Here is a 15,166-nt window from a genome sequence, read left to right as displayed (position 1 = left end):
ACTCAGACGTCCAAATAATGCAGTTCCCTTAAGGTACCCAGCCTCAGGCCTCCATCCAGACACACATGTCAAGCATATGATGATCAATTCTGAAAATCTTCTTTCATCACACAAAAGAAAAGGTTCTCCTGACCCCAAAGGACCAAGCCCCAGACCCAGGTCAAATGAGAACTCATATCTTCCCCCAAATACACGCTTACAGTCAATTCTTATTAACTAACTAAAATTTATTAAAAAAGAAAAGAGAGAGAATTGGTTAAAAGATCAATATACAGACAGACTTGAGTTCAATTCTTGAGGTTCAGACACACAGCAGAGACGAGCTTGTAGTCGCCAAAAGTCCTTTTAGAAATAGTCCACAGGTTACAGTCCGATGTCCATATTCAGGGTGACTCCAGTCAATGACTGGGGATCTCAATCCTTATGGCTCAGGGTTTCCCCCTCTTGAAACCCAAAGCAGATCTGAGATGAAGAAGAATCAGGTCCCAAGGTTTTTATACATTTCCTGTCTGAGAAAACAATTGGCTTAACTTTCCTTCTTCCAAAGATCATGGCAATTAGCACAGGATAATTTATCCATTAAACAGTTCAGATACAGGTGATCACAACGTTCAAAGAGACATAGACAATAATACTATGTCACTCAAGAGTCTTCCTAAATGTTAATATTCCTTTTTTGATCTTTGAATCAAAGCTCTGGCCCTAGACAAGACTTCTTTGCTTACATCGCAAGACCTGAGCAAACATCTATTCTTCTACCTCTAACAATGCAGACTTGCATTTCAAAGCTCTATTCAATTACACCTCTCCCTACCCAGTCTTTAAAGTTCGGGGGAAGAGGAGGTTGGGGGTGGGGTGCTGAGGACGGTGGAGAGAGAAGGAGGAAGTTGGGGGAGGGGTCCTGAGTATAGTGGGGGTAGGAGAAGGTTGGGGAATGGGTGCTGAGGGAGGGGGAGGAGGCGGTTGGGGGAGGGGCGCTGAGGACAGGGGGAGGAGGTGGTCGGGGGATGGGCGCTGAGGACACGGGGAGGAGGAGGTGGGGGCGAGGTGCTGAGGAGGGGGGGAGGAGGTCAGGGCGGGGTGCTGAGAATGGGGGAGGAGGGAGGAGGTCGGGGGCACGGCACTGAGGATGGGGAGGAGTTTGGGGGCAGGGGGGTTGTGGAGCGCAGGCTCCAGGAGGGGTTTTGGGGTGGGAGGGATTGGGGTGGGAGGGCGGGGCAGTCGGAGGTTTGGGGTCCAACCGGGCGGTGTTTGGCTCAGGTAGCTCCCAGTTGGCAGCTCCGCGGGACTCAGGCTGGCCCCACACTCAGGGGGTGACTCCAGATTCACCCCGAGGCAGCTGATCCTAATCTGGGCAGAGGCCTCAACTCTGTGGGTGCTCTGGGGCTGGCGCACCAGGGGGAAGAAGAGGGGTGCTCAGCACTGACTGGGGTGACGAGCCATCAGATGAGCAACGGAGCCCAGCTAGCCTAGGGCTGGTTGGGGCAGGGTGGTTTCCGGGGGGAAGCCCCAACAGGAGACAGGGGAAGCCAGGACAACAGGGTAGGGTGGCAAGTTTGGTGGCCAGACTCTCGCCACCAGGGTCTAGTCTAGCTCAGGCTAGATGTCCTTTTTGTGTGCTAGATGTCCTTTTTGTGAGCCATGGCTGACAAAACATCCCTGACAGAGAAACAGCAGGCCAAAGGGGAACGATTCAGCTGCTGAAGTAGCTCAGTTGGGAGAGCATTAGACTGAAGATCTAAAGGTCCCTGGTTCAATCCCGGGCTTTGGCCTGTCCTTTTCTCCCCCTTTGGTGCAGAGGTGGCTTGTTTTCTGGAGCACAGCAGCACCTTTACCTACTACAGCGTCCAGTCCAAAATATCAGCCCCCGGTGCAAAAATGCTATCTTAGGATGTAATCAGGAGGCTTCCAGCACTGGGACACCTGACAGAGAGCTCAGTGGGAGGTGTAACTGCTGCTGACTCTGAGGGTCCTGGGCTAAATCCACTTGCAGGAGGAAGTGTTTCAATTTATTTCACTGACAATGAGTAAGGTGACGATTTAATCACAGGTATTTTTCATAAAAGTCAATGGCAGCTCCCTGCCCCACCCCTGGCCCCAGCTCACCTCTGCCTCTGCCTCCTCCCCTGAATGCCCTGCCCCGCTCTGCTTCTCCGACCCCCCAACCCCAGCTTCCCTCGAATCAGCTGTTCACGCAGGAAGCCGGGGGGCCGAGAAGCAGGCAGAAGCTTCGCCCTCAGGCCCAGGGAGGTGGAGGTGAGCTGGGGTGGAGGGGAGCAAGGAGGGCCGCCCACACCGCAGCAGGTAACACGGGGGGGGGCCGCAGGGGAACCGCTCCTCGCCCCACCTCACCTCCACCTCCCTGGGCCTCAGTGTGAAGCTGCGGCCTGCTTCTCAGCTCCCCGGCTTCCTACCGAACAGCTGATTCACGGGGAGCTGGGTGGGGGCAGAGAAGCAGAGCGGGGTGGCACGTTCAGCAGCAGAGGCGGAGCGGAGGTGAGCTGGGGGTGTGGCGGGGAGGTGCCGGTGGGTGCTCTGCAACCACCAAATTTTCCCCGTGGGTGCTCCAGCCCCGGTGCACAGAGTCGGCGCCTAATGCACCACTTTTGATGTGATCAGTGGGGGGAGCGGCCACTCCCCCTGCTTCCCCCCACCTACAGTCCCCCACCCCTAGGAGCCAGAGAGACCTGGCGGATGCTTCCTGGGAGCTGCCACAGGTAAGCCCTGCTGGGACTCCCCACCTCGCCCCCCCCGGCAGGTCCCTCTGGCTCTTACGGGTGGGGTGGACTCCCATCACAGTGGCCCACAAGACCCTCCTGCCTGGTTCTGGGGGCAAACAGGGGAGGGGGATGGATGGGGCAAGGGTCCTGGGGGGCGGGGGTGGGCAACGACCCCATCATGGGGTGAGGAGGGAACCCGTTGTTAGCATTTTGGAAGCTCATCACTGGATACACCCCAGGACAGGTGGCTAATCCCCCATAGGATATTTCAAACCAGCAACAAAAGCAAACTTCTGTTTCACCACACTGGCTAACAAGAAGTTATGCAAGCAGTTTCCTCTGGCATTCCAGTTCTTGTATTACCACCGAAAACACTAGACGAGTGGTCCTTTAAAACCAATCTCTTCAAATAAAAGGTTCTTCCGATCCCAAAGGACCAGCCACACACTCAGGTCAATATATAACTTAGATCTTACCCACAAATCACGCTGTTGCCAATCCTTTAGTATCTACAATCTCAAAGTTTATTCATAAAAAGAAAGAAAGGTGAGAGCTAAAATTGATGAAAGGAATCATATACATACAGGAATTGCAAAGTTCTTGGTTCAGGCTTTGTAGCAGTGATTAAATAAACTGCTGGCTTAAGTCAAGTCTCTGGCCACTTCCAAATCATTGGAAGGACCTCAGTCCCTTCGTTAGAATGCTCCCATTTGGATAGTCCATATTCCAGAGGTTTCAGCAGGAAAGAGGCAAAATGGAGGGGTTTCCAGGGCCTTTTATATCTTCTGCCATGTGGTGGGAAACCCATTGTTTCAAATAAAGCCCTCAGCACAGCTAGTGGAAAATTACAGGTGACAAGATAGTGTTTGGAGTCACGTGGGCAAGTCACATGTTCACACATGAAGCTAGGATAACCTCACTGGCACCTGACCAAAATGACCAATGAGGAGGCAAGATGCTTTCAAAAGCTGGGGGGAGGGAAAAACAAAGGATCTGTCTGTATGATGCTTTTTCCAGGGACAGAACAGGAATGGAGTCTTAGAACTTAGTCATTAATCGAGCTAGATAGGTGTTAGATTATGATTTCTTTAAATGGCTGAGAAAATAAGATATGCTGAATAGAATGGATATTCCTGTCTGTGTGCCTTTTTATAACTTAAGGTTTTGCCTAGAGGGATACTCTATGTTTTGAATCTAATTACCCTGTAAGGTATTTACCAGCCTGATTTTACAGAGGTTATTCTTTTTATTGTTAGTTCTTTTTTACTGTTACCTTTATTAAAATTCTTCTTTTCAAGAACTGAATGCTTTTTTTCATTGTTCTTAAGATCCAAGGGTTTGGGTTTGTGGTCACCTATGCAAATTGGTGAGGATTTTTACCAAACCTTCCCCAGGAAGTGGGGTGCAAGGGTTGGGAGGATTTTGGGGGGAAAGGCATTCCCAAACTACATCTTTTCAGGAACCCAGATAAAGTTTGGTGGTAGCAGTGGAAGTCTAAGGGCAAAGGGTAAAATAGTTTGTACCTTGGAGAAGTTTTAACCTAAGCTGGTAAAAGTAAGCTTAGGAGGTTTTCATGCAGGTCCCCACATCTGTGCCCTAGAGTTCAGAGTGCGGAAGGAACCTTGACAGGATCTCAGGAGGTCATCTAGTCCAACCCCCTGCTCAAAGCAGGACCAGTCCCCAAATAAATCATCCGAGCCAGGGTTTTGTCAAGCCTGACATTAAAAACCTCTAATGAAGGCGATTCCACCACCTTCAGAGGTAACCCATCTAGTGCTATTTGTCCGTGAATCCTGCGGGGATGGTTTAGGTTTGATAGATCTGGGTAATCCAGGGATCTGTGGTGCCCCTTTGGTATGGGACTAATTAGGGCAAATACCAAAGGGTCGGGCCCTGCTCTTTGCCCCAGGAGGGGCTGAAGGGCAGGAGAATCTCCTCCCCAGAACCTCCACTGCCTCTGGCTGCTAGAACAGCCTTCCCTGGTGGTGTAAGCCCCAGCTGCACCTCCCCCAGTGCCCAGCTCCCATCTTCCCCCAATAGCTCCTACAAGGCAGCTGCCCCTCAGTTGTGTCGTGCATCCAGCACCCGCAGAACAGGGCCCTGATCCCTGTGTGGGACCCAGTTGTGCTACTGCAATCCCCATAAGAAGGATACCTGCCTCACCCAGCTCCGGGCCACTTGGGGGCAGTGCAAAAGAAATCCAATCTACCGTCAAAGCATGGGGGAGAGGGCGAGGGTTTGGGGATGGCAGTGCTGGGTAATTGCAGGGTATCTGCCAGGTGGTATAAAGTGCTGCCTAGAGCTGCTATTTACCCCTTTCCATTGTAAAAACTGACTATTTCTTCCTACCCTTTGTTTCCTATCTGCTAACCAATTACTGATCCATGAAAGGGCTGGAGCCATCTGGAGCAGCTCGTAACTGTGAGTGCCAATCGCAGGGCAGACTGTTAAGGAGCAGGTCACAATCCCCAAATTGCTTGGGTGTTCTATACTTAGATTTCACCAAGTATCAGTGTCACGGAGTCCCTGGGGGATGCTCTTGAACTGCTCCCCATGAAGCCAGGCAGGACTCTGGGGAAGTCTCCTCTCTGGGAGCAGACTGTCTGCAGGACACACAGCTTCCACCTTCCTGGGTCTGACCTCGGAGCATTCAGCATCCTCTGCCCCTCCATGCACTTCCCCCAGCAAGTCCGCAGTCAGACATGACTCGCAGCCAGCCAGTAAAACAGAAGGTTTATTAGATGACAGGAACATGGTCTAACACAGAGCTTGTAGGTGCAGAGAACAGGACCCCTCAGCTGGGTCCATTTTGCAGGGGCAGTGAGCCAGACAATCCCGTCTGCACTTCACTCCACGTCCCAGCCAGCCCCAAACTGAACCTCCCTCCAGCCCCTCCTCCTCTGGGCTTTGTTCCTTTCCCGGGACAGGAGGTCACCTAATTCCTTTGTTCTCCAACCCTTTCGCTCTCACCTTGCAGGGGGGAAGAGCCCAGGCCATCAGGTGCCAGGAAACAGGATGTCGCCATTCTCTGTATCCAGATCCCTGCACACACCTGCCCTCTAGGGCTCTGCAATGATCATATCCCTTTACCCCACCACCTAGATACTTAAGAACTGCCTAGGGGAAACTGAGGCACCCCCACACTATTCAGAGGAAACATTAAGAACAGTCCCACTTCAGATTATGGGCGATGTGTCTTTTTTGACTTTTTAAACCAGATGTGCTATTTTTGGATAATTTAAGCATTATATGCAGAGGACTAGCTTGAATATAAATGTTAAATCTGTTCCTATCACTTTAATAACTGAGACTTCCTCTATCTGAGGTCTATCTATTCAACTGATTTTTGGAACCGGGAGATGGAATAGCAACTGGCTCCATCCACTGCACACATCACCCTGTTATTGCAATACTGAACCTCCAGGAACAGTGGACCTCCGTATGGGGAGAATATCATGGTTGAAGAGTAGCAAAGAAATGTGGTGTTGTCCATGTCAACATTTGGTTTGTACGAAGAGTATGGTTTGAGTCATTTCTAACCCTTTGGTTAGTTATTAGTAACATCTTATTATTAGGCCTCTCAGTTGAAAGGCTGCTCTTGCAGATTTTCCTTTGTCATTGTTTGCAGGTTAGTAACCAGTTTAATAGTTTCTTACTCTATTCTATTTAGGTTCCTAAACCGCTCTCCTTAGAACCCTTCCAGAACTGATAGCATGCTGCAAGATGCTCTGAGGCGAGCACCTCCCACGCCCCGCAGCTGCCCAGGTCCCCGAAGCTGGTGGTGCTCTCGCTGCTCTACACACCATCAAGAGAGGAATCTCCATAGACGGGACCAGCATCTCTCCAGAGACCACCCAGAGGGTCACCAGCGCCTCGACGGATACCTGCCTAGCATCTGAAACCACCCAGAGAGACACCAGGTCCCTGCCGGATGCCCGCCCAGCCGGACCTCTCGACCCCACCCACCCACATCAGGATGAACCAGCCAGTGATACCGCTGATGCTGCTGGAACCCCCCCTCGCTGCGGACATGCTCATCTGCCCCATCTGCTCTCCGCCCCGAAGCTTCCACCTCCTCGGTGGCATCAGCAGGCACCTGAAGAGATGCCACAGCAAGAGGGTCACCTTCAGCTGTGCCCTCTGCAGACTGCTCTTCGAGACGCAGAAGCAATGCAAGACGCACCAAGTCGCCTGCAGGAAACGCCTCAAGGGAACAACACATCTCCTGCACCGGCTCCCAGCCCTCCTGCTGCGTGCCGGCCCACTGCTCCTGAGCCTCAACAAAGAACAGCGATTGTGCAAGCTGCCATCAAGAAGCCTGCCCCCATCGCCAGGCCAGTGCAACGGGGTTCTGAAATCAAGAAGGTACCTGCTGCCTCGGGGAAAACCACCGAGGTCCTCACCACCAGGAGGCCCGTCTCACCCTCTCACATTGCCAAGCACCTCTCACACTGCACCCGGCTCAACTGCATTGCACTCAACGGAGCTGTCCGCCACGGGAACTGAGACAAGCATTGCAGGAAGTGTGGCTACTCCAACGAGACCCTGCCTCACATCCTGTGCAGCTGCAAGCCCCACTCCAGAGCCTGGCAGCTGCACCACAACGTCATCCAGGACTGCCTGGTGAAAGCCATCGCACCGCGCCTGGGGGAGGTCGCCGTGAACTGCGCCATCCCCGGCACTGACAGCCAGCTGTGACCAGACGTGGTAGTCACCGACGAGGCCCAGAAAAAGATCATCCTTGTTGACATCACGGTCCCCTTCGAGAACAGGACCCTGGCCTTCCGAGAAGCCCGAGCTCGTAAGCTGGAAAAATACACGCCTCTGGCCAACACCCTGAGAGCGAAGGGCTACGAGGTGCAGATGGACACCCTGATCGTCAGAGCCCTGGGCGCTTGGGACCCCTGCAACGAGCGTGTGCTGAGGACCTGTGGGATCGATCGATGCTACGCACGGCTCTTGCAGTGCCTCATGGTCTCGGACACCATCCGATGGTCCAGGGACATCTACATCGAACACATCACCGGCCACCGACAGTACCAGGAGGTGTGAGCTGGTTCGTCATCGTACATCCACTATGGGAAAGGGACTGAGAGGCTTTTTTCCATTGGACCGTATGAACTGGAATCATAAACTCCCTGAACATTAAATCCCACCAAATGAGGGTAGATCCATCCCCATCATCATATCCGCTCATTATACTCCACTCCTGAACATAGCCATTATATGGACAACATACTCCCATATCTCAATGTTTGTACTTTGATCGGTTAAACTTTTACCCCCAATCAGAGAGATTGCAGATTATGTATTCCTTATGCCACCAGCTCCTAAACCGAATTTCGCACCCCTTGATAATCTGTACCTTATCCCCTCATAACCAGAAACTTCTATGCTTGAACTCTGTACCGTTTTCTTTTTATTTCAACATTATCTTAATAAAATTATTAAATCTGTTCTTCTCAGTTTAATAGCTGATATGTCCTTTATTTGAGGACTGTCTATTAAATTGATTTTTGAAACAGGGGGACCGACTAGGAGCTTGCTCTCTCCACCCCATGCATTGGCCTGGTATTGCAGTGTCTCCTGGTATTGCAGGAACGGTGCAGCTCCTTTTGGGGAGAATCTTCTGGTTAGAAAAGCAGGAAGAGTTTTACTGTGACAAGGCTTTTTGAGAGCAGATTTCTTAAAGGGGCGGGAAAAAATTGGAACCTTCTAGTGCTTTACTTTCTTTATGACAAACTATTGTTACAATTTCTTGGGAGTGTTTTGCGAATCGATAGACGTGAGGTTCTTTGTCTTGCTAGAGGATTGTTTAAGAAGCTGGGATCTTTCTCTCTCATAACACTCAGACCCGCAGCTGAGTGTTTTGAGAAAGACTTGGAGAGTTGGAGGGCAGAGAGTGAAGAGTTGGAGGGCATAGTCTCCCCACCTTTAAAAGTTGGGGGCCAGGCCCCACTCCCTCCCCCACCCTTTCCAGCACCTCTGCTTCTGGGACTATTTTATTCTTCAGCCATCTCTCTCAATTAACCATTTCCTGCCTTCAGCTAAGTAACAGCCCCACACTCTTTGCTTCCTACAAGTAAAGATTGGCACAGAGACCTTGCAAGGAAAACCTCCCCAAGGAGTCAGAAGCACCTGAAGTGCTGGAAAATAGAGGAGATTTGACAGTGGGACCCAGAGAGTTTCCCCAGCAGATGAATAGGATCCCCTGCTGCCCAGGATCACCAATTGTAGGGAAGAACCAATTGGGTTTGCTTTTGGGAAGCTGCCAGGAATCAGATCTAAAATCATTATTCAGTCTGAGATATGGTTACAGCATCCATAACCCCAGTGTCAAAACTCTTCCAATAGCTAGAACCTTATATTTTACCAGCCACAGAAAGAAAGGGATTTGAATTAAACCCCTGTTCAGAGTCAATGAGGAGTGAGGGATCTTGGGGCTTTTCATTTCTTAGCCTCTGGCACCATCGCATGGCCATTTCAGTTTACTCTTTATAACAGTGGTCACCACCCGTCAATTGCGATCGACTGGTCGATTCTGGAGCCTCAGCCAGTCGATCCTGATCTCTGGGCCGCTAAAAGTCCAGCAGCGGAACGGGGCTCAGAGGCTGCATGTCTGCCCTGACCCCGGGCCCCTCCCAGACCCGGCTGGCTGCTGGCACATCTCTGGGGCCCGTGGGGAAAGTGGGGGGTTAGGCAGCTCCATGCCCTGCCCCCAGCTCCAGAACTGTCCCCGCAGCTCCCATTGGCTTGGAACCGGCCAATGGCAGCTGTAGGGGCGGTGCTTGCAGGTGTGGTCAGCGCATGGAGACCCGCTGCCCCCCTCCCTCCCAGGGGCCGCACACACAGACATGCCAGCAGCCAGCTCCTGACTGGGAGAGACCAGTGGTAAGCACCTCCCAGCCGGAGCCTGCACCCAAACCCCAGCCCGGGGATCCCTCCAGACCCCGCACCCCAACACTCAGCCCCGGTACGGAACCCCTCCTGCACCCAAATCCCACCCCCAGAGCCTACACCCCACAGCTCCTCCTACACCCCAACACCCTGCCCAGCCCGGAGCCCCCTCCTGCACCAAGCTCCCTCCAGAGCCTGCACCCCTCACTGCCTCCCGCACCCCAACACTCTGCCCCACACGCGCAGGCTGTTAGGCAGCAGCTTTGGTAAGAGCACATCAGTCTCTAGGTATCTCTGTGGCGCAATGGGTCAGCGCGTTCGGCTGTTAACCGAAAGGCTGGTGGTTTGAGCCCCCCCAGGGACGGTGGTAACCCTGTGCTACTTCTTTGCTCCTCAAGACCTGCTGGGAGCCTCAAAGTTTCCCTTTTGCCACCTGAAAACTGTCCCTCTTGGCCTCAGTGGTTTCAGCTGGTGGCCCTCAGAGTGCGCTGGATGCGACTCAGAATCCCATCTCCCGACAGCCACGCCAGGGGCTTGGGCTCAATCCTCATGGCAGAGTGCAAAACCTTGAACCTGGCATGTTTCGGTCCCTTCTCGCCTCCACTCAAGTGGCAAGGGAGAAACGGGTGAGACATGCCGGCTCCAAGACGCCTCCCTCCCACTTCCCTGTTGGCTGCACACAGCCCTTGGCCTGCCTCATGCCTCGTCAGGGAAGCGCAGCCATGCTGCCCCAGCCTGAGTCCCGGCCGCAGCCTGGCCCCCGCTCCCACCCCCGGCTGACAGAGCGCAGAGCCCAGCGAGTCAATGGCAGGTCAAGTCGGGAGCCTCAGCTCTTTCCCCTGACAGCCACACAGAGCTGTGTAGTGTCCCAAGAGACTCCCTCCTGTTCTACGCAGAAGCCGCCTGCCGGTGCCGGTGGGAGAAGGGGACGAGGAAGCACGGCTGCCTCCAGTTGGGACAGGAGCCCTCACCATGCGCAGGACTCTTGCCTTCAGCCCAGGCAGCCAGAGGTGCCAGGGAGCTCCTTGGCAGGCCCCGCCTCAGCCACCTCTGGCCTCATGGCCTAGGCTCTTGGCGCTCTGCTGGTCGCTGCCTCGCGTGAAGTCCCAGACCAAAAAGAAACAAGTGCATCCCTAGCAGAGGATGGTTTCGATCCACCGACCTCTGGGTTATGGGCCCAGCACGCTGCCGCTGCGCCACTCTGCTGGGTCTGCACCCACAGCCCCCAGCATCTGGATTTAGGGGCAGATTAACCTTTTGTGGGCCCTGGTGCCAAACATATTTGTGGGCCCCTATGTCGTCACTGTGGGCTCCGAGCATGGGCCTGGTGTGGCAGGGCCATTGGTGCCCTAGTGTCCCCGGTCCTGAATCTCAGAGACATTTTTCATTTTGATCACACACCTCTACATGATTATGTGTGTTGCCATACACAGCTCCCTCAGCCCCCAGTTCTTCTCATTGAGCTCTACCCATGTGGGTTTACCAGTGTCCACAGTGAGCAGAACTTTCAGAGTGATCAGGGAAGCTCCCCACAGATTTATCTCCTTCCTCATTCAGACCTTCTATAGCCACATCTCCAGTGCCACCCCATGTCACCAGTCACTGTGTGTGCTCCCACTCTCAGCTCAAAGATCCAAATCCAGCAGATGCCTGGTCAGTTCTGACAAATCCCTTCCCCAGCACCCATCCTGCCATTCGAGCAAGCCCCTTGCAAACACCATTTCCCCAAAGTGAAGACTTAGCCCTTGGGAATCTGAAGACACCAGGCTTTCTCTCTCTGCTCCCATCTACAGGCTAGTCTACTGCCTGGTCACCACCACCTCTCCCCATGCTTGTTTCCTTTCTACTTTGCACATGCTCCCCAACCAGCTGGGACTACTCTCCCATTGCAAGCCTGACCTGCTTCCTCTTTACCTGCTCCCCTTGACATTCCTTTCCTATGGGTGACCTCTGTTCCTTGAGGTTAATTCCACTTTCTTTATCCGCTCCTAGCTTAATGGCCCTCAGTAGTCACAGAGCCACCTGCAGCTTCTCTGACTATAGCCATGGGGCCAATTGCCAGAGGCCAGCCTGAGATAGCCGCAGCTACTAGTCAAGGGAGGGGTGGCAATTCCAAGGCTGAGCATGCTTGAACCTTGCAACGGCGGTACTAGGGCCTCTAAATCCTCAGCACTGGCCCTAGGCAGCTACAGACTCTGCAGTTAAGTGCTTTCCTCCTCTAGGCCATTTCTTTAAGTAGCTGAGATGCCCATCACCTGCAGCAGAGGCCACCAATTCCCACGCACCCCTCAGCTAGCACGTAGTCATGCAGAAAGTGCAGCCTGGATGATGTTGGAGGCTGGGGTACCAGGAAGTTCCCATCCCTGAGCAGCAGCTCTGCAACAAGCTCACATGTCCCCCCTGCGCTGTGGGCCCAGGACCCTGGGAAGACAGTGGAGTTACCCTGTGTATAACCAGTTGTGTCCAAAGCTTGTTGAAGTGAGTGGGAGTCTTTTCATTATATTTAATGGGCTGCATATAGAATCAAAGGACCCCATTCTCGACTCTGGGAGCAAAGCGCATTCTGTGCTGCACTGGTTTACTATGGTAACAGGAAGGTCTCACATTCCCCAGTGAATAAGCAACACCTCCTACAACACCTAACTTTTTCTGAGAGGCCTCCTGCCCAATTACGAATGTAAACGTGCTTCGCTTACAAGGGCTGAAAATATCTGGTAGAGTGGTCACAAAAGCAAGGCCCTTCTGAATTCAGCAGGAATTTTCAATGTGCACAGAACACAGACGGGACTGGTCCCTGCACGGTTACAGAACTGTGGTAAAGTGGAACAATTTTCAGCTTGTGTGATTGGAGGTTATCTGGATCCATATGGTAAGACTGTCCTACATAAATGAGGAAAAAGTGAGGTGCTTTTGTTATTCTCTTGTTCCACTCTTTGTTTCTGTGGGGAATTTGCCAGTGCAATATTACTGTCTTCCCTTTCAACAATCAAAACTAAAAGAAATGAGAATGGCTGTTGAAAATAGCAATTCCAGTCCAAATTAGCACTGGGGAGATGCCAACATTTCTTGCTCAATTTTATCCTACTTTTTCCACAACACGTTTCAGTGGATCAGCATATTTGATTGGGGAGAAATGAAGTAACAAGCAGCCCAAATTGAGCTTGAGAACTCCTGAGTTTTGAGAACGTTCAAATGTGGAAGGCAGGTGCTCGATTCCCTTTCTGAATATTGGATAAATCAAGAAAGGAAAAGCCAATTTCTGCTTCCCTGGCTCAGAATGGAAATCCTCCTACGGGCCTGGTACTGTATCTACAACTGCCCAGGTCCTCGAGTAGAGCCTCCCCTCCCTTACTATTCATTTTAACTTCTTGTGGGATCCACAGACCTTCCTTGCTAGGCTTCAGACAGAGAGGGGCACTGTCCATTCAGTCCACCCAGTTCCTCCTTTGGGGGCTGCCAGGCGAGGTCACACCAGCATCCCTCCTCCAGCCTGGGGAAGTCTCTGAGGGTGATATTTGGACCAAAGCCTTCTACTCCTTGGGCACACTTGTTCCCCATTCACAGCACCACCCCCTTCGAGCAGCCAGCTCCCCATTCACAGCAAGCTGCAGCGCATGGGGTCTCAGCTTCCCCACTCCCCCCGCTCCCTTTCCTGTGGATAGTGGCCAAGGGAATGCTGGGAAATGTAGTTCCTTCCCTGCTCCAGGGCTGGCTCTCTCGGCAGGGAGCTGGCCAAGGAACTACAGCTCCCAGGGCCCCGTGGGCTCTCAGCTCCCAGGCTGGATCCCTGCTGCTCCGAGGCTCCACTTCGGCAGCGCTGCGAGAGGGGAGGAAGCGAGCGTTATGGGCCCGTCTGAGCTTGGGCCTGGCACGGTGGAGCCATTGGTGCCACGGTGAATCCGGTCCTGTCCGGACTAGCGCCTTGCAAGCTCTAGCGTGGGCAGGAGATCTGCAGGCTGCACAGCCTTGGTAACAGCAGCCAGGTCTCCAGGTGTCTCTGTGGCGCAATGGGTCAGCGCGTTCGGCTGTTAACCGAGAGGATGGTGGTTCGAGCCCACCCAGGGACGCTGGTAACCTCCTGCTATTTCCTCGCTTCTCAAGGTGTGCTGGGAGCCTCAAAGGCCCCTTTTTGCCACCTCAAAACTGTCCCTCTTGGCCTCAGGGGGTTCAGCTGGTGGCCTTCAGAGTGCACTGCATGCAACTCAGAAGCCCATCTCCCAGCAGCCACGCCGGTGGTTCGGGCTTAAGGCCGAGTGCAAAACCTTCAGCCGGGAACGTTTCACTCTCTTCCCGCCTCCCCCCAAGGAGCAGGGAAGGGAGAAATGGATGAGACGTGCCAGCTCGAAGACGCCTCCCTCTCACTTCCCTGTTGGCTGCACACAGCCCTTGGCGTGTCTCATGGCTCACCAGGGAAGTGCAACCATGCTGCCCAAGCCTGAGTCCCAGCTGCAGCCTGGCCTACCCCGGCTGATGGAGAGCAGAGCCCCGCGACTCAATGGCAGGTCGAGTCAGGGCCGCGTAACCCACCCTCCCCGTGCTCCGGGGCTGGGGTGGCTGGGGCCGTGCAGCCCACTCTGGGGCTGGGAGAGAGCCTGGGGGCACAAGCCTCTGACTGGAGCTGAATGCTGCAGTGGGGGGGCGGCTCTGGGCTCCAGCGGGGTTTGTGGAAGGGGCAGGGCCTCAGGTGCCAGGGGCAGGGCAGGGGGTTAGTCTCCCCCAGATGGTGGTTCATGCCCCACCCCTGGTGTTGCAATGAAAGAAGCTGCCCACGCTGCACTTGTAGTGAGGTTCCCCCACTACGTGGCCGCGCAGAGGCTGCAGGAGTCAGGCGGGTGATGGCAGGGGAAGGGGCGACGTGGGAGACAGGCGGGTGATGGCAGGGGAAGGGGTGACACAGGAAACAGGAAGGCGACAGCAGGGGAAGGGGTGAGGCAGGAGACATTCCGGCAATGGCAGGGGAAGGGGCGAGATGGGAGACAGGCGGGTGATGGCAGGGGGAGTGGCAATGCAGGAGACAGGCAGGCGATGGGAGGGGAAGGGGCGATGCAGGAGACAGCAAGGGAAGGGGCGACATGGGAGATGGGAGGGTGATGGCAGGGGAAGGGGCAATGCAGGAGACAGGCGGGCGACGGCAGGGGAAGGGGCGACGTGGGAGCTCCCAGCAGCAGGGAAATGACAATGCCGTGGAGTGGCAGTGACGCAGAGGGAACAGGGCAGACTGAGAGCCAGTTGAGGGAGTGGCAGCAGCAGAAGCTGAGGTGTCGCTCGATGCCTTCCCCTCCCTCCCCCACCACTGGGGTTTGCTGACTTGGGGAGTGGGGGTTGGGGGAAGTAGCGCAGGGGGGTCTGTTAAAGGAACATTGGATGGGACTGTCACACCGCTCGGGGAGAAACTGAGGCGAAGGACACTGCCCAGCGTACTCTGGGGTGGGAGTTTTGCTTATGATGTATATTTGAATTTGTGATTGTAGATTTGAGTTAACTGCAATTAATCGACAGCCCTCATTTTTACTATATTAATTAAACCCATAACTTTATTTGCTCAAGCC

At 53.8% G+C, this 15,166-nt stretch overlaps 4 non-coding genes and 1 pseudogene across 4 annotated transcripts; 4 read left to right on the top strand and 1 right to left on the bottom strand.

Annotated features, from left to right (window-relative positions):
* The first annotated feature begins 1,699 nt into the window (after positions 1-1,699).
* Positions 1,700-1,772, top strand: TRNAF-GAA (transfer RNA phenylalanine (anticodon GAA)). The gene has a single exon. It is a non-coding gene; the product is annotated as a tRNA-Phe (tRNA).
* Positions 1,773-5,979: 4,207 nt separating this feature from the next.
* On the top strand, positions 5,980-6,160 carry LOC144278620 (U2 spliceosomal RNA; annotated as a pseudogene).
* A 1,990-nt stretch (positions 6,161-8,150) lies between these two features.
* LOC144278615 (U2 spliceosomal RNA) lies at positions 8,151-8,334 on the top strand. Its single transcript, XR_013348616.1, has one exon. It is a non-coding gene; the product is annotated as a U2 spliceosomal RNA (small nuclear RNA).
* A 2,417-nt stretch (positions 8,335-10,751) lies between these two features.
* Positions 10,752-10,823, bottom strand: TRNAM-CAU (transfer RNA methionine (anticodon CAU)). The gene has a single exon. It is a non-coding gene; the product is annotated as a tRNA-Met (tRNA).
* A 2,787-nt stretch (positions 10,824-13,610) lies between these two features.
* On the top strand, positions 13,611-13,684 carry TRNAN-GUU (transfer RNA asparagine (anticodon GUU)). Its single transcript has one exon. It is a non-coding gene; the product is annotated as a tRNA-Asn (tRNA).
* The last annotated feature ends 1,482 nt before the right edge of the window (positions 13,685-15,166 follow it).

The sequence above is a fragment of the Eretmochelys imbricata genome, chromosome 22, assembly GCF_965152235.1.
Source record: "Eretmochelys imbricata isolate rEreImb1 chromosome 22, rEreImb1.hap1, whole genome shotgun sequence".
Lineage (NCBI taxonomy): Eukaryota > Metazoa > Chordata > Testudines > Cheloniidae > Eretmochelys > Eretmochelys imbricata.
This window is presented reverse-complemented; position numbering and strand designations above follow the sequence as displayed.